This window comes from Pinus tabuliformis, chromosome 9 (assembly GCF_031772625.1).
Source record: "Pinus tabuliformis cultivar Carrire ecotype Pingquan chromosome 9, CPIR1, whole genome shotgun sequence".
NCBI classification, from domain to species: Eukaryota; Viridiplantae; Streptophyta; class Pinopsida; order Pinales; family Pinaceae; genus Pinus; species Pinus tabuliformis.
In genome coordinates, this window is record NC_142307.1 from 299,373,493 (window position 1) to 299,393,793 (window position 20,301).

Genomic DNA, 20,301 nt, shown 5'->3' on the forward strand with positions numbered 1-20,301 from the left:
CCATTGCAGGACATTCGGGCTTTCAGAAGACGTATGCTCGCACCAGAAGATCATTTTTTTGGACTGGCATGAAACAGGACATCCTTACTTTCGTAGCAGAATGTGACGTCTGTCAACGCCACAAAGGGGAAACCGTCAACACACCAGGCACATTACAACCATTGCCCATTCCGGCGTCAATTTGGACAGAGGTTTCCATGGATTTCATTACAGGTCTTCCAAAGTCTGGGAACAAGTCAGTCATCATGGTGGTTGTGGACCGACTATCGAAGTATGCTCATTTCTGTGCCCTACCCCACCCATTTACACCAACCTTGGTTGCTCAAACTTTCATGGATCAGATCTTCAAATTGCATGGCATGCCCACTTCTATTGTATCCGACCGTGACCCAATCTTCACCAGTAATTTTTGGCAGGAGCTCTTCAGAATACAAGGCACTCAACTCAAACTCAGTACTTCATATCATCTGCAAACAGATGGTCAAACCGAAGCCGTCAACAAATGTCTAGAAACCTACCTTAGGTGTTTCACTTCAGAAAAGCAACACCTTTGGGTACAGTGGTTACCTCTGGCGGAGTGGTGGTATACCACCAACTATCATGCCACCACCAAAATGACTCCCTATGAAGCAGTCTATGGACAACTTCCGCCTTCCCCTACTTCTTATCTCACGGGGTGCTCCAAAGTACAAGCCGTGGATCAACTCCTACAACACCGCGCAACCATGCTTGCCCATCTGCGTGAGAATCTTCATCAAGCTCAGAACCGTATGAAGCAACAGGCTGACCAACATCGCTCAGAGCACCAATTTCAAGAAGGGGATCAGGTCTTTTTGAGGCTGCAACCATATAAGCAAACATCACTCAAAGACAAGGGTTGTCAAAAGCTCTCCCCAAAATTCTATGGACCATACCAAGTACTTCAGCGCATTGGAGAAGTGGCTTACAAGTTGGCTTTGCCACCTACAACAAAAATCCACCCAGTTTTCCATGTATCGTGCCTCAAGAAAGTGATTGGGAACAATTGCCGAGTTCAAACCAGTCTACCTGAATTGGACGAAGAAGGGTCAATCTGGCTTCAATCTGAACACATTCTAGACACAAGAGACAAGCACCTGCGTGGCCGCATGATTAAGGAGGTCCTCGTCAAATGGAAAGACACCTCTCCGGAAGATGCAACTTGGGAACCAGCCACTATTCTTCAGCAGTTTCCGCAGCTTCAGCCTTGAGGACAAGGCTAGTATTAAGGGGGAGGGCATGTTAGGGTCCCACCCTAACCCCCTGATTTATGTCTTGGGATCACGTCATAGTCAAGAGTCAATAAAGCCCATATTAATATTTGTAAGTGGTTAACCCGCAATTAATAACGGGACCACAGTTAGTTGCAAATGGGCGGAAGTATTAGATAGATGGTAAATAGGCGGTAGTATTAGATAGATGGTATTAATAAAACCCACGATATTGGCTCGTGGTATTGCATGTATGAGTCATATATAAAGGATAGAGACTCCCTGCGAGGAGCATTGTGTCTTGTTTTGTAATCGAGCTCTGCTCTATTGGAGGTTGCCCCCTCGAAGAGGCCTGTGAACATTTCTCTCTGAATAATAAAATCATTGCTATTCTTTGTTCTGGGTATATTTTCTTCGCATATTTTGTGTTCTCGGTATCTTTTCTTCGCTTGGGTATTGATTTGTAGGTTAAGAGCATAACATTGGGAGGAGATTTTAATATGATTAAATCACTTTCGGAAAAAAGAAAAAGAAAAAAGGAGGCACTAGATTACTTAATAAAGACTCTAAATTGTTCCAAACCTTTACAGATGATATGAATCTAGTTGACTCGGCAATGCATAATGGCCTTTATAATTGGAACAACAAAAGAGGAGGTGAGGCTCAGGTTGCCTCCAAGTTAGACAGATTTTTGATCTCATAAGAGCTTATGCTAGAAAATAGAGAAATTACAGTTAAGGTTCTCCCCTTTGGAGGTTTTGATCACTGGTCGATACAATTAGAACTCAAGGGATTTGATTCTCCCAAAAATAGACCCTTCAAGTTTGAGAATATCTGGCTCTCCCACCCAGATTTCATCAACAACATTGAAAAATGGTGGGCAGAAGATCTTCGTATCTAGGGCATGAATATGTTCATCCTACACAAAAGACTTCAGCGTATTAAATTCAGACTCAAAGAATGGAACAAGGAAGTTTTTGGAAACATTTTTGTGGAGAAAAAGGTAGTGGAAGCCAAACTACAGGAACTCAATCAAGCATTGATCACAGAGGGTTTTGATAAAGTCAAAAGTTAGCAAGCTGATAAACAACATCAAGAATGGGAGAAATTATGCAAACAAGAGGAAATCTTTTGGAGGAAAAAGTCTCGAATTCAATGGCTAAAAGAAGGGTAACGTAATACTAAATTTTTTCATAGATCCACCATAACCAATAAGGCTCACAACAAAATCTCTGCGATTTTGAATGATGAAGGGCAGCTCTAGATCTCTCACAAGAATATCGAAGAAGTGATGGTTCAACATTTCAGAAGTATCACTAAGGAAAATAATCTAGACAGGGAGCAATGCATCAGAGGAATTGCAAAAAACATCCCTAAGCTAGTGTCAAGAGAGGACAATTTTAACCTAAACAAACCAGTCACTGAAGAGGAAGTCAGTGAGATTATCAAGGACATGCAGAATGGAAAAGCTCCAGGTCCAGATGGTTTCAATGTGGAGTTTTTTAAGGCCTGCTGGAACATTGTCAAACAAGACATTTTTGAATGTTGTGGAGGATTCCAAAAGAAGTAGGACTATTTTAAAAGCCCTCAACATCTCCTTCATCTCTCTGATCCTCAAACATGATTCAGCCCTGACTGCTCATAAGTTTAGACCCATTTCTTTATTTAATGTGGTATACAAGATTATATCCAAGGTATTGGCTAGTAGACTCAAACCTCTTCTTCCTTCTTTAATCTCAGGTGAACAATCTGGTTATGTGCAAGGCAGACAAATCCTTAATAATATCATTCTAGCACATGAGATAGTTCACACGCTAACCAGAAAAAAGCAGGCTGATATGATCATGCAATTAGATATTGCCAAAGCTTATGACAAGGTAAATTGGAGCTATATCAAGAGGATCCTTGCTGCTTTTGGGTTTGATCACAACTGGGTCAGATGGGTTATGGCTCTGGTAACTTCTTCCAGCTTTTCTATTCTGGTGAATGGATCTCCCTCAGCTATCTTCACTCCTTCTAGAGGTCTTAGGTAGGGCGACCCACTCTCTCCCTTTCTCTTTATCCTCATGATGGAAGGATTGGGTAGAGCCATTAAGCAGGCTAAAGCCTTGGGAAAAATTAAGGGACTTCAATTAACCGAGAATGGTCAAACAATGACTCATCAACAATTTGTGGATGACACAATGCTGCATGGAATTCCTACAGTCAAAGAAGCTTCAGCGTACAAACAAATCCTGAATAATTTTTCCTTGGCCACAGGTATGGAAGTCAATCTCTCCAAATCAATTTTTTTTTTCTTAAATACTAACATTGCAATTCAGAGAAATATCTCAAGAATTTTGGGCTTTCAAAGGGATTCCCTCCCTTCAAAGTATTTGGGAATTCCCCTTACAGACAGACCCCTGCACAAGAGTATTTGGGAACCGGTGCTCAATAAGATGCAAGACAAAGTTAAAAAATGGACGATCAAATCATTGAACATGGATGGTAGGTTGATTCTGACAAAATCCATCCTATAGTCAATCTCGGTTTTATTTTTATTAGCCCTCCCAGCTCCCAAAGGGGTCTTACAAAAATTTAGGAATATCCAGCGACACTTCGTCTACGACAAGGAAGAAACAAGGAAAAAATGGGCACTTGTTTCTTGGGATAAAATCTGCAAACCTAAGAGTCACAGGGGAGTAGGATTAGATGATCGGGAAATTTTAAGTAATGTACTAGGAACCAAACTCTGGTGGAGATGGGTTAAAGAACCAGAAGCTCAATGTGGTAAAACCTAGAAAGAAAAGTATGCAAGTTCATGGAAAACTAATGATCTTATTAGAATGTCTGGAAACATAAAGGGATCTTACATATGGAATAAAGCCTGGGAAAACAAAAGCCTAGTACAAGACCACCGTTTCTGGGAAATCAGAGTAGGAGATCTTTCTCTCTTTTGGGAGGACAAATGGCAACAAGAAGCAATGTTGCTAAAAGAGGAATATAGGTACCTCAAGAAAGAAATAGATTCCCAGGGACTAACCAGAGTTAAAAATTTCTGGAATCTTCCTCACAACTTCAGAAAATCGAGAAATTGGAGAAGCATAGACTGTAGTGATGACAACCCCCTAAAAATAAAAGCCGAGGAAATTATGAGCATACTAAAACAAAGGAAAATCTTGGTACAGGAGGGGCAGGATCAGTTAAGATGGGGCCTCAACAAAGAAGGCTCCTTTAATCTTAAAGAAGCTAAGAGGATTATCCTGAACCTGGATTCTAGCACTGCAATGAATTCTTGGCAACAACTCTAGAGCCAACAAGGCTGGATGAAGATCAAGCTATTCATGTGGTTAGTTCACCATAAAAAGAATCTTAACTTGGGACAACATTAGGAAAAGAGGTATTATTGGACCTTCTAGATGTCAGCTATGTGAAACTCAAGAGGAAACAATGGAGCATATTCTTAATAGTTGCACCTTTACCACCTGGTTGTGGAACTCTTTTGCCACCATTTTTCAACAGACAGACAAAGATAAAGGAAGCATCACAAATACCCTTAAAAAGTGGAGAAGGAACTTTTCGGAGAATGAGATTCTCAATCTGGCTTGGGCCTTTATGCCAAGCTTATCATCTGTAATGTTTGGAAAGAAAGAAATAAAAGAATTTTCAAGGATGAAAAATCTAGTCATCTTCGCCTGTTGGAACTAATCTTGAAGCAGATTAGAGAGACAGTTAGTACCACTGTTTGCCATTATCCCAAAAATCCTCGCATAGTAAATGAGATGAGAACCCTCAGGTGACTAAGAATGAAAGAGATCATTACCAATGGACTCAATAGAAAAGAAGGAAATTTGGGAAAGGAGAAGGATTTATGGTGGCCTCCTCCGAAAGGATACTTGAAATGCAATATTGAAGGTGCTTCAAAAGGAAACCCTGGAATAGCTGGATATGGAGGGGTGTTAAGAGATGAAGATGGAATTATAAGCTTCATTTTCCACTGCCACTTAGGTAAAGCCACAAATAACATGGCTGAATTAATGGCCTTAGAACAATTCCTAGAACTACTAAATCTAAATCATAGCTCAAATGTCATCATAGAGGCAGACTCAAAAATCTCTATAAAAGATGTTAAAAGAATCAGTTGTGGAGCAACACCGGAGAAGTTCTCAAAACACTGGAGACTAATACAAGTGTATCAAAGAATACCAAAACATCTCCTGAGTCTAAGAACTATTAGTTTTAGACATGTTAGATGAGAAGCCAACAAACTAGTGGACACTCTTGCCAACCAAGGAGTGATTAATATAGAGAGCAGATTTGAGATGAAGTGGCAGGAAATGTCTCAGGGCAGAGTAAAAGCTCTTTGTGAAGAACAAGTGGCAGAAGATAGAGAAATTTTCAAACATTGGGCCAGAAGGAAAGATACTGTATGATGATGTCTAAACAGGCTCAATCACAGTTCTCGGGGAGGCACCGGGAAGACGGACATGTTCAAAGTTGTCTTTTAACACCCTGGTGGAAAGTGACCAGGTCCCTTTCTCTTCAGATTGCTCTACAGGGTTCTATCCACAGTCAACAGTGGTCTCTGTTGCATGTACTAAGGCGTGAGTGTTCGGACAAGGGTGGTTCTAGTTTCCCAGCGAAGGTGGTTCCCCTTCATTCCTCATCCTCGTCGGAAAACCAGGCTAAAGCGGTTTATGGGCGATCGCGCAAATTTGGGATGGTAAGTGGTTTAGTTTTTTGGGAGCGATACCATTAGGCTCCTGCCACATGGCCAGGGTGGGGTGATGAAACCACCCTCCATTGCGAGTTAAGTTTCGCACATTTTAAGTGGTGTGATACTTCGTTGTGCCGTCCGATTTCGTGGAGTTGTGTTAACGGTCAGATTTGTATGTATTTTTTTTGTGGGGCCACGAGCCTTATTGGGCTTGTCATAATAAAGACGTGGGTGGATAGTGGAGCCTTTGATTAGGCTTTTGTTTTTTATGGTTCACCCTAAGGTTTGTTTTGAGAGATTATTGTTGTTTGTTGTAGTGGGGTGGAGCTTTACTTTGGCAGCATGCCCTTGGATTTCCTAAGGCCACTTGGTGTTCATGATTATTGTATATTCTATAAATTTATTCTTGATATAATGAAATAGAAGGAACTACTCTTGCTTAAGCAAAAAAGAATAGATGTCTTGCATATTTTATTGTCTTTTTCTTTTGAACGTTATGCAAAAACGTAAGATAGTGCATATGTTACACTTACAACGAAAGAGGAGGAGCAGTTAAATTCAATATCATTTTCAGGGTATTTATCTTCAATATAGTTTACTGTTTATGAATTCCTTTTTAAGGAAATTTAATATTTTATAGCAATTTAATACTTTATAGAAATTTAATATTTTATAGAAATTTAATATTTACTTCTTCCAGCTTTTCTATTCTAGTGAATGGATCTCCCTCAGCTATCTTCACTCCTTCTAGAGGTCTTAGGTAGGGCGACCATCTCTCTCCCTTTCTCTTTATCGTCATGATGGAAGGATTGGGTAGAGTCATTAAGCTGGCTAAAGCCTTGGGAAAAATTAAGGGACTTCAATTATTCGTGAACGGTCAAACAATGACTCATCAACAATTTGTGGATGACACAATGCTGCATGGAATTCCTACAGTCAAAGAAGCTTTAGTGTACAAATAAATCCTGAATAATTTTTCTTTGGCCACAGGTATGGAAGTCAATCTCTCCAAATCAAATTTTTTTTCTTAAATACTAACATTGCAATTCATAGAATATCTCAAGAATTCTGGGCTTTCAAAGGGATTCCCTCCCTTCAAAGTATTTGGGAATTCCCCTTACAGACAGACCCCTGCACAAAAGTATTTGGGAACCGGTGCTCAATAAGATGCAAGACAAAGTTAAAAAATGGACCATCAAATCATTGAACCTGGATGGTAGGTTGATTCTGACAAAATCCATCCTACAGTCAATCCCGATTTTCTTTTTATCAGCCCTCCCAGCTCCCAAAGGGGTCTTACAACAATTCAGGAATATCTAGAGAGACTTCCTCTAGGGCAAGGAAGAAACAAGGAAGAAATGGGCACTTGTTTCTTGGGATAAAATCTGCAAACCTAAGAGTCACAGGGGACTAGGATTAGATGATCAGGAAATTTTAAGTAATGTACTAGGAGCCAAACTCTGGTGGAGATGGGTTAAAGAACCAGAAGCTCAATGGGCTAAAACCTGGAAAGAAAAGTATGCAAGTTCATGGCAAACTAATGATCTTATTAGAATGTCTGGAAACATAAAGGGCTCTTACATCTGGAATAAAGCCTGGGAAAATAGAAGCCTAGTACAAGACCACAGTTTCTGGGAAATCAGAGTAGGAGATCTTGCTCTCTTTTGGGAGCACAAATGGCAACAAGAAGCAATGATGCTAAAATAGGAATATAGGTACCTCAAGTAAGAAATAGATTCCTAGGGGCTAACCAAATTTAAAAGTTTCTGGAATCTTCCTCACAACTTCAGAAAATCGAGAAATTGGAGAAGCATAGACTGTAGTGATGACAACCCCCTAAAAATAAAAGCTGAGGAAATTATGAGCATACTAAAACAAAGGAAAATCTCGGTATAGGAGGGGCAGGATCAGTTAAGATGGGGCCTCAATAAAGAAGGCTCCTTTAATATTAAAGAAGCTAAGAGGATTATCCTGAACCTGGATTCTAGCACCGCAACGAATTCTTGGCAACAACTCTAGAGCCAACAAGGCTGGATGAAGATCAAGCTATTCATGTGGTTAGTTCACCATAAAAAAATCTTAACTTGGGACAACATTAGGAAAAGAGGGATTATTGGACCTTCTAGATGTCAGCTATGTGAAACTCAAGAGGAAACAATAGAGCATATTCTTAACAGTTACACCTTTACCACCTGGTTGTAGAACTCTTTTGCCACCATTTTTCAACAGATAGACAAAGATAAAGGAAGCATCACAAATACCCTGAAAAAGTGGAGAAGGAACTTTTTGGAGAATGAGATTCTCAATCTGGCCTGGGCCTTTACGCCAAGCTTATCATCTGTAATGTTTGGAAATAAAGGAATAAAAGAATTTTCAAGGATGAAAAATCTAGTCCTCTTCGCCTGTTGGAACTAATCTTGAAGCCGATTAGAGAGACAGTTAGTACCACTGTTTTCCATTATCCCAAAAATCCTCCCATAGTAAATGAGATGAGAACCCTCAGGCGACTAAGAATGAAAGAGATCATTACCAATGGACTCAACAGAAAAGAAGGAAATTTGGGAAAAGAAAAGGATTTATGGTGGCCTCCTTCGAAAGGATACCTGAAATGCAATATTGAAGGTGCTTCAAAAGGCAACCCTGGAATAGCTGGATATGGAGGGGTGTTAAGAGATGAATATGGAATTATAAGCTTCATTTTCCACTGCCACTTAGGTAAAGCCACAAATAACATGGCTGAATTAATGGCCTTAGAACAATGCCTAGAACAACTGAATCTAAATCATAGCTCAAATGTCATCATAGAGGCAGACTCAGAAATCTATATAAAAGCTGTTAAAAGAATCTGTTGTGGAGCAGCGCCGGAGAAGCTCTCAAAACACTAGAGACTAATACAAGTGTATCAAAGAATACAAAAACATCTTCTGATTCTAAGAACTATTAGTTTCAGACATGTTAGATGAGAAGCTAACAAACTAACAGACACTCTTGCCAACCAAGGAGTGATTAATACAAAGAGCAGATTTGAGATGAAGTGGCAGGAAATGTCTCAGGGCAGAGTTAAAGCTCTTTGTGAAGAACAAGTTGTAGAAGATAGAGAAATTTTCAAACATTGGGCCAGAAGGAAAGATACTGTATGATGATGTCTAAACAGGCTCGATCACAGTTCTCGGGGAGGCACCAGGAAGACAGATATGTTCAAAGTTTTGTTTTAACACCCTGGTGGAAAGTGACCAGGTCCCTTTCTCTTCATATTGTTGTACAAGGTTCTATTCATAATCAACAATGGTATCTGTTGCATGTACTGAGGCGTGAGTGTCCGGACAAGGGCGGTTCTAGTTTCTTGGTGAAGGCAGTTCCCCTTCATTCCTCATCATGGTCGGAAAACTAGGCTAAAGCGGATTATGGGGGATTGCGCAGATTTGGGATGGTAAGTGGTTTAGTTTTTTGGGGAGTGATACCATTAGGCTCCCGCCACGTGGCCAGGGTGGGGTGATGAAACCACCCTCCATCGTGAGTTAAGTTTCACACATTTTAAGTGGTGTGATACTTCGCTGTGCTGTCCGATTTCGTGGGGTTGTGTTAACGGTCAGATCTGTATGTGCTTTTTTGTGGGGCCACGAGTCTTGTTGGGCTTGTCACAATAAAGACGTGGGTGGATAGTGGAGCCTTTGATTAGGCTTTTGTTTTTTATGGTTCATCCTAAGGTTTGTTTTGAGAGATTATTGTTGTTTGTTGTAGCGGGGTGGAGCTTTACTTTGGCAGCATGCCCTTGGCTTTCCTGAGGCCACTCGGAGTTCATGGTTTTTGTATATTCTGTAAATTTATTCTTGATATAATGAAATAGAAGGAACTACTCTTGCTTAAGCAAAAAATAATAGATGTCTTGCATATTTTATTGTCTTTTTCTTTTGAACGTTATGCAAAAACGTAAGATAGTGCATATTTTACACTTACAACGAAAGAAGAGGAGCAGTTAAAGTTAAATCATTTTCAAGGTATTTATCTTCAATATAGTTTACTGTTTATGAATTCCTTTTTAAGGAAATTGAATATTTTACATCAATTGTTGTTTGGTTTCTTGAATTGTAGTTGTTTGATTTTTTCTCTCATTGTTTTGAATCCTTTTATATTTATGTTTGTATTGGTCTCGTAATTTTGATATATCATGTTTCATTTCTTCCTCTTCTTCATGTGTCATAGTAGAGATTCTGGGTTCCTTATTAGGTGTTTCCATTTTATTTTTTCGGGGCATCAACTAATGATAATTTTCTTCACTATGCCCTTTTAATCACTTCAAATTAATTTTTCAAGCAAAACTTATGCAAATTTTTAAGAAGACTACACAACGGTTTTTGCTTTATAGGAGTTTGATATTGAATCTATTGTATCTATGTAATTTTTTATCTCCAAGGTTTGAAATGTCATTGAAATAGAATAGAAATACTTACCACGAGGAGAGGTTGATGAGGAGAAATCAAATCTAATTTGTCAATGCAGAAGAGGAAGAAGAAATGGGAGGAGGTAGTACTAGAGTAGATCAGCAGGGTGAGAAAATTGAAGAATTGAAGGATTATATTCCGGTGTTACGCTCTGGTAGCTGGGCAGACATAGGGCCCACCTGAGCATAGATGGAAGACGAGCACATCCGCATGGACAAGGTAGCGGATTTCAAGTCGCTGGCGTTCTATGGAGTCTTTGACGGCCATTTCGGTGGGGATGCAACCACATTTATTAAAGAAAACCTCCTCAATTTGATACTCCACAAGGGCGACGTGGATTTTTGCGACAGAGGAGTAGGAGTACGAGTAGGAGTTGAGAAGGCCCTCAAAAATGATTTCCTCAAGGCTGACGATGCCTTGGTGGAGGCCCACATCAGTTTCGGCACAGCCGCGCTTATGGCCATGGTGTCGGGAAAGTCACTTGTGGTGGCCAATGCTGGCAATTATCGGGCGGTTTTAGGGAAAAGGGGCGGCATAGCTGTTGAAATGTCCACTAATCACAAGCCCACCATGAGTGTCGAGAGACTGTGGATCAAGTCCCAAGGGGGTTTTGTGACTCACGATGGGTATCTCAACAGGATGCTGGCAATCTCCACAGCACTCAAGGACTTGTACGTGAAGACTCGTCGTCCTCTGTGTGCAGACCCAGATGTTCAGCAGGTGGAACTTAGCGAAGAGGATGAATTCCTCATCATTTCCTGCGATGGTCTTTGGGATGTGATGAGCAGCGAGTCAGCCGTAGCCATCGCCAGGAGAGAGCTAATGTCAAGCAATGATCCCCAATGTTGCTCCAAAGTGTTGGTCACCAAGGCTCTCCGCAGGGATTCTGGTGACAATCTCACCGTCGTCATCATCTGCTTTTTAGCCTGACCACCACGACCTACACTTGACTTCTAACTTCTCACTTACGACACCATCGCTGTTGTCTGTGTTGCCCTTTTGATGCTTCTAACAAGGAATCCATTTTAGCAGCATTAGTCTTAACACGCGAAATTTGTATATGTATCACATTAGTTCTGAAATTGAAATTGAGATTGAGAGGCTTTAATTTTATATCATTCATTTTACATTATTTCAATAAATGTTATTTTATACGCATCCAATTCTTACCATAAATCAACATTATTTAAATGTTGTATATACAACAGTATTATTATTATTTAATTACAAAATTAAAAATTTATTATAATAATGTTATTATAAATGATAAAACATTATTAGTATTTTAGTTTAACTACAAAATTCAACAATCTATTATGAGTGCTCCGCGTACAACCACATTAGATCTCAGTTTCACAATCTTTGTTACAATACTGACCTTCCTAGCCTTTTACAATGTCAAAATTATAGTGATCTTGGAAGGCTTCTATCCAAGCTTTTTGAACATAGGAATAAAATCTTTATAAATAATTTGTTTTTTAGGTCTGATAGACCAATGTTTGGTCTCATCATCATCACCATCATCATCAAATTATTGAATTATAATAAAATTATATATATATATTATTATAAAAAAATTTAAATTATAGAATTATTTAAATGCTTAATAATATAAATTAAAATTAATTAGTTGGTAATGATAATTTTTAAGTTGAAGTGGGTAGAGTATGAACCATATAAAAATATTGTACTTATTCTAGTGGCATATACATAGGTAAAGTTTTTGTGCTTCCATCATAGTCCAATCTATGATAGAAAATAATATGTTGAGCTCTTGTGCTCTAATTGATATGATGTTTCATTACCTAAATATGGAAAATGAGCACATTATAATTTAGTCTTTTTATCCATATTATTATATAGGGTTGATAGAAAATAATATTTTGAGCTCTTGCATTCTAATTGATATGATGTTTCATTACCTAAACATGGAAAATGAGCACATTATAATTTAGTCTTTTTATCCATATTATTATATATGGTCTTTACATTAGAAAAGGATTTTTCAAGAGCTTACAACATTATATAATTTAGTTAAAGATTTTGATGACTGTATAATTTTTTATGATTTACTCAAATAATATTCACCGAAAGGCTATATACACATATTATATTATTGATAAAATTGCTTATATATTTTCCTATGTATCATGGATATTTCTTCATTTTTTTATCCATATTTATTATATATAGTTTTTACATTAGAAAAGGATTTTCCAAGAGCTTCCAACATTATATAATTTAGTTAAAGATTTTGATGACTGTATAATTTTTTATAATTTACTAAAATATTCGCCTAAATACTATATATGCATATTATATTATTGATAAAATTGCTTATATATTTTCCTATATATCATGGGGATTTCTTCATTTATTATATATATTTTGGGGAGTTTCTTAAAAATATTCTTTTTGTGTGTTTCTGGGGATTACGTAGAGAGACAAAGAAGGAGAGATTGATGGAGGTATAGATATAGAGGGTGGTGTGAGAGAGGGGGAAGAAGGGAGATATAGAGAGAGGGTGGGGTGATAGAGAAGAGAAGGAAGAAGCGAGATAGTCACACACAAACCCCAAAGTTACATAACATTTGTATGCAAGTGTTTAAGTGTAATTTCAATTAAATAATTTACATTATTTAAATTTATCTTTGAATTCAAAAATTAGTTTAAAAAATAAAATATTATTATTTTAATAACAATATTTATCTTTCTAGTGTAAGGAATGAAGTTAACATCCTTCTAATGGGCGACTTTAATGCTTGAAATTCAAGCAACCGAGCTATTCTTCTAAGCAATCATTCCAACCCTAATCCTCTTTGGTTAGACAAGGACCTTACTCTCGCTAGCCGGTACAAAAGGAGCTCTCAAGACCTCGGTGATAATTTTTTTGGGTCGAAACTAGTCAAGCTCTGTAGTGCTCAGGATCTCATAATTTGCAACGGTCTAAAGAAGTGGCCCAATTCTAGCTAGATGACCTGCATCCATCGGCTTTGTAGTAGCTTGGCAGGCTATGTTATTTCCGGTCTCCCTTTATACAACGAAATAATAATTTTTGACATCTTATATGACCGCGAGCCTAAATTTGATCATAGGCCTTTACTTATAACTCTCAATTTTGTCATGCATAGAGATCCCATAGAAGATAATCCTTATAGCCAAAAGAACTTAATCTTTGATAGAAATAACTACAATCTCTTTTTAAATGAATTAAAAACTACTTTTCTTCCTTTATCTAGTATAGTCAACATAGAATACCTCTACAATAATTTTACTACAACCCTCTCATATTCTATTAACAAGTTCTCAATTGAAGTTTCAAGTAATAAAAGAAATTGAAAAATAACCCATGGTATGAAAAAGATTGTAAAAGTGCAAGGAGAGCAATTAAGGAAGCTGTTGATTAATCTTTTAAATTTGGCAAGATAAAAACATACAAAGCCCTAACTAAAAGGAAAAAAAAGGAAGTATATTCATAAAAGACAAGAGAATCTCTTACACCTCTCTAAGGTAACTCCTAAGAAATTCTGGAGGCAGATTCTAACTAGGAAAACTAAAGATAATAATAAAATTTCTTTACACGACTGGAATTCCTATCTTAAAAATATTTATGAATCTCCAAATGTCATGGATAACTTCGAAACCCTGCTCATAATGAAGGAAGTTTTCTCTTTAGAAGACATTTATTTTGTGGTTAAACGCCTCGCAAATGGGAAAGCTAAGGACATTGAAGGTATTGGAGGTCCCGTCTTGATCCCCCACATCCACAATGCTTTTAGTCAAGTGGTCAAGAAAGGGTTCCCTAAATTGTGGAATCAAAGCCTCATTATCCCTATTTTTAAAAGTGGGGATACAAATAACCCCTCTAATTATTGGAAAATTATGATCAACCCTCTCTTAGCCAAGTTAGATGGTATTATTTTGGAAAATAAGTTGAGCATATGGATTGAAAGTGAAGGTAAGCGGGCTAACAATGGACCACCTCCTTATGCTTAGGATCATTGTGGAGGAATGTCGCAATGATAAATCCAATATCTTTTGTTGATTTGTGGACTTTAGAAAGGCTTTCAATACGGTTCTTAGAAACAACCTATGGAATAGATTAGAAGAGCTAAAGGTTCCTTTCAAGTTGAGGGCTGCCACTATAAGGTTATACGAGAATGTAATTTCCAAGTTAAGGAGAAATGAGGGGTGGTCGGAAGATATTAAGTGTAATATCAGAGTTAAACAAGGTTGCCCCATCTCCCCTACCCTATTTGGCATTTACATCGACAAGCTAGAAGGTTTTTTAGAGGAAGCAGGTTGTGATGGCACGATCTTAGCTGGGATAGTCATCATCCTTGTTATCTATGCTAACAATATTGTTCTTCTCGCAAGGTGCCCATCTGATCTTGATAAGCAACTTAGACTTCTTAAGGATTTCTGCTCTACCATGGGTATGACTGTTAACACTAACAAACCAAAAGTTATTATTATCAAATCCAAGAAGGGCACTTACGCTAATTTTATGTATGACAATAGTAACTTGGAGGAAGTGTCTTCTTACAAGTACCTAGGAATTCATATTCATCACAAGCTCAACTGGAACAATAGCATTGAGAAAAGGATTAATGGGGAGTGGAAAGCTTATTTTTGTCTTGAAAATAATTGTAAAATGATAAACCTTGTAATGTGGGATAGAAAGAACTTCCTCTTTGAAACTTTAGTCACTCCTATTATCTTATACGGATGTGAAGTTTGGAGTTGCAGCATCTCTAGAGAATCATGGAGAAAGATTGAGAAAATCTAGAAGCGTTTTATAATGTATAACCTCAAAACAATTTAAACTTTGAAACGGGAACTATAAACTCAAAACAGGAAATCTGGCCAAAAAATGCCAAAAAACATCAAAACAATGCTAAAAACAAAAAGTGTGCATACTGGAACGATGTTTTTTTTTGGGGACAATTTTGAACATGTTTTCAAAATGGAAGTGAAAAGAAAATTTTCGTGCAAAATATAGCTTGAAAACGAAAAAGTGATTATACTGGAATGATGATTTTTTTTTAGGGTCAATCTTCAAATTTTTTAAAAATTCCAGTAAAATTATCCAACAACATAAAAATGACTCATAACTTCTCATTTAACACCATATGGAAATCAAAAATTTTATTTCAAGCTACAATGCATACATCAGTTAGATAAATTGTCTTAAACAATTATTCAAAATCACTCATATTTTCTTGCACACCATCAGAATTCACATCTTCAGATGAGTGACTAGATGCTGACGAAGATGTTCAATATTCTTCTCTTTCGTCAACTAGTGCCCCATCTGAGTCCACATGCATGCCCATCATTTCAAGTTTCAAAATTCTTCTAGATCTACGACTAGTTTCAGCAGACTCCCATCTCAACACTGTTCCTTCTGGTAATAAACTTTTCAGAATCTCTATCGTCTTGAAGTAGAGAGTTCCCCTCTTTGTTAAATTGAAGTCATAAACAAGTATGTCAACATCCTCCAATTTCAATATGTCTGTGCAGCGATGATTTATATTCGTACCCTTTATTTTTCTCTTTCCGCCACTTTTTTTTCAACTACCATCTCTAGCTTATACACACCATTGAATGGTTGTGTATTTGTGGCATACCAATCTACTTCAACACTTGTAACATCCTCGTTTGCTGTAAAGACCTTTATAACTTTAGCAACCCAGAATGGATAGCCATTCAGATCTCCATCTACTAGCACTGCGATCATGCAACCCTCCTTAATATCCTATATTGAACCCCTGTAAAGTTCTTCCATGGCTTCACGTTGTGCATGAGATCTTCTGGAACCAATATACATCTCTCTTTCCTCTACCTGTGAAGAATTAATGATACCTTGAGATTGTTGTTGTTCAACAATGTTTATTTCCTCATGTGCATTCGATACATTTTGTGTCCAAATAAATGGATTTTTCAAAGGTATATATTCATTTGTTCTTGTTGAAATGATATCACTTTGATTATTGAAAAATGACTCCCACCAAACTGAATCAACAATGTCAAAGTACTCATATGTATATCTAATACATTTTTTAATTTCTTCTAGGAAATCAGAATAATATATATCTATGTTTTGTTTGCGTGCATTATGAACTTCACCAATTGATTGTAATAACAATTTTTTTATGCAAAATTGGATGATCTGGAATGAAATTTAAAAATTGCAAACCTGATGACAGTGCCCATTCTGTACTAGTTGAATACTTCTTGCCCCATATTAGTGTTTTCCCATCAATTTTTTTGATACGAAATTGATGTTGGAAGCTGATGTCATTAAGTTGTTCAATGCATTTCCCCTCACCATATGATCCCATAATAAACCTTCACATGTCAATAGTTTCTTCCAACATATCAAAAGTAGGCTCTGGCATGTATGATTTCTTAATACATTCAATTAATGATGACAAGATCCCAGCTTCCTTCCTCCTCAATGTGACTGAAAAACAACTGAACATCTGATCAATATGGTCATGAGTGTGCCCAATAGGAAGGAAACCAACCTTTACCTTCTGAAAAATTCTCCATTCAACAAGCATGTTTAGATATCCAAAAACAACCTGATTTTTGTTTTCACAGCAAGTGTTGTCCAATTGTAGATACAAAACTTCACGAAGATTACCAGACCAATGAGAAATCACATCATGAATTATGGTTATGGTCATATTTGAATCATTATGAATATTTGGAGCTGTGAAGTACACCTTTGGCAACATTTTTCCTATTGAAGACCATATAACTGACCAAGTGATACTGAATAAAATTTTCCTCCTGTGAATTTTTAGGTGTGCGAACAAAATGTGGTAAAAGTGTTTTCTTCTGGTCGATACCATCAATTATCAAAGCCCAAATATTTATTCGGATTATCATAACACTTATTTCGATGCTTGTACAACCTTTTCCATTCATTTGTTTGTTGTTCACGATGCTCCCAAATTTCTTTGACAATTGAATCTATACAATATAAAAGAAAGCCATTAAGAAATATGTTTTCATACTTGATGAATATACAATTTTAAAAGTTAAAGTTATGAATGCCTACCTCTTTCTGACCCTTCACATTTGTCCCTTTTCGATTTAAGAGAAGCACATGTACTGCAAATCCCCATCCTTGTCTTGTTAGGAATACAGACATTGTTGAATTATTTCTTCCATATCTTCACAAAATATTGATATGTAATAAACCGGCCATGTCCCTCAACACTTTCTGCATATTCTTTGTATAAGTTGTAGATTTTGCGTCTCGAAAAATTATTTGGAATATGTATTGTCTCTCTATTTGGCATACACTCTCCATGATTTGAAAAGAAATCTTTCATCCATGACATTGTAGTGTTTGATAATGGCCCAAACTGTCTTTTATGACGTACTTCAGAATAAAATGTGGGATCCTTTTCCAAATTTTCTTGAATTCTCGAGAGACGAAAATTCCCAGTCTAATGAAACATTTTGAAAGCTTTTCCATAGATAAATAAAGTCTTAATATGATAATCATAACCTGACAATGAAGATTGCATGCACCCAACTAAATATGAATTTTTCATGCTTTTATTAATTGACAAATATCTCTTCCTTCTCTCTAGTGCAAATTTGAAATCCATATGTTTCAAGCAATCTTTTTGGCAACATTCACTTGAAATGAGTGCGCTGCTAGAACTTCTTCCCATCAGATATTCTTCTCTACCCCTTGTATAACTAGAACATCTTGCATTGATACGAAAAGGTCTGCTCGTACTCCTCGATACAATATTTCTTGGTACCATCTCCATCATTAGATCATCATTAGTATAAGGATTTTCATAATCATTAAGAGGAATGTTATCCACACTATGATCAACTGTGCTTTTCAAATACTGACTTGGAGGATATTCTTCATCTTCCCCTTCTTCAGTGCTATTGTCATAGTCCATAGAATTCGGACTCAATGGAAAATTTGACTCAATGTTTTTTCGATATTCTTCCTCATGTGCATTTTCAGTGCTGCTCTCATAGTCCATAGAATTAGGACTAAGTGTATCATCCTGTCCTTCATCACTGCCACCTTTATACTCTTTAGAATTAGGACTAAGTGCATCATCCTATCCTTCATCACTATTGCTTCCATATTCCTTAGAATCAGGACTAAGAGGACATTGTGACACTCCATTCTTTTGAAATTCATCATCGTGCACTTCATCACTATTGCTCTCATAGTCCTTAGAATTAGGACTAAGTGGACACCGTGACACTCCATTCTTTTGAAATTCATCATCCTGCTTTTCATCACTGCTGCTATCATTGTCCTTAGAATTAGGACTAACTAGACACTGTGGCACTCCATACTTTTGAAATTCATCATCGTGCTCTTCATCAAAGCTACTCTCATAGTCCTTAGAATTAGGACTAACTGGACACTGTGACACTCAATAATTTTGAAATTCATCATGATGCACTTCATCGCTGCTACTCTCATATTCCTTAGAATTAGGACTAAGTGGACACTTTGACACTCCATTCTTTTCAAATTCATTATCAGGCTCTTCATCACTACTGCTCTCATAGTCCTTAGAATTAGGACTAAGTGGACACCGCGACAATCCATTGTTTTGAAATTCGTCATCATGCTCTTCAACACTGTTGCTCTCATAGTCCTCAGAATTAGGACTAAGTGGACACTATAGCACTCCATTCTTTTGAACTTAACCATCATGCTCTTCATCACTGCTACTTTCATAGTCCATAGAGTTAGGACTAAGTGGACACCGTGAGACTCCATTCTTTTGAAATTTGTCATCAAGGTCATCATCACTATGCTTTCATAGTCCTTCGAATTTAGACTAAGTGGAATCTGTGACTCTTTATTTATTTGAAATTCTCCATCTCCTCTTTCATCAGTGTTTCTCTCATAGTCCTTAGGATCAAGAATAAGTGGAAGAATTGACTTGCTATTCATAGTGGAAGAATTCCCACTATATTCATCTATGTGAATAGAGTTGTTACGCGATGAAGATGTTGATGTTGTATAAATCGAAACTTCACTATCAGGAAAATACATCCCTTTCAAATAGAATATGTTGAATGATTCAAATGTATAGTCCCTTAAAGATATTATATAGCTTAGAGAATGAAAATTTCCCTCCAAAAATCCCCCCCCCCCCCCCCGAAAAAAAAAATTTGCGAAAATATTTCCCTCCAAAAGTTTTCCTCCCAAAAAATCTTGTGAAAGTATTTCCCTCCTAAAATTTTGTGAGATTTATTTACTTCATTATTTTATTCTGCAATTTAATGAAAAATCTAAACTAAATTATTTTATGAAATAAAACATTAAAGTTAAAATTGTAAACTACAACTTCTACCTAAATTATTTTAATAGTCAAAGTATATAATATTTACTAAACAATTGAATGGTTTTTTAAATTTTTATAATACAGTCTGAAACAAATTAATCCCACATTCACCCCACTGTAAAACAATTCCATATTGCTCACTTTATCATATTTTCATTCATCGCCATAAAAAAATTAACATGTTAAAATTTATTAAAACTAATTAATCCCGCATTCACCGTATGGTAAAACATCTCTGTAATTTCACCTATATATTCCATTATCACTATTACTCACATTACATCAAGGTTTTTTGAGGTTCGTTGAAATACTTGGAGCGAATTTATGGAGCAGCTACATTGGGATCAACAACATATTCAACGAATAATTCTCGCAATTGAAAGGTCAGTTAAATTTTTTTCCTTGAAATTTATCATATTAAATTAGTTTAACGAAGTAGATTTTATTTTTCTAAACTTAAAATTTTTTGTCAACCAAATTAAGAAATATTTCCGCCATGAGCATGGTGGGCCCAGGGCAACCCCATCATGCAATCAGTCGGCCACCAGATTTTTTTTTCTAAACTTAAACTTTTTTGTCAA

At 36.9% G+C, this 20,301-nt stretch overlaps 1 pseudogene; it reads left to right on the forward strand.

Moving 5' to 3' along the window:
* Positions 1 to 10,439: 10,439 nt before the first annotated feature.
* LOC149148395 (putative protein phosphatase 2C 47 pseudogene) lies at positions 10,440 to 11,297 on the forward strand (annotated as a pseudogene).
* The last annotated feature ends 9,004 nt before the right edge of the window (positions 11,298 to 20,301 follow it).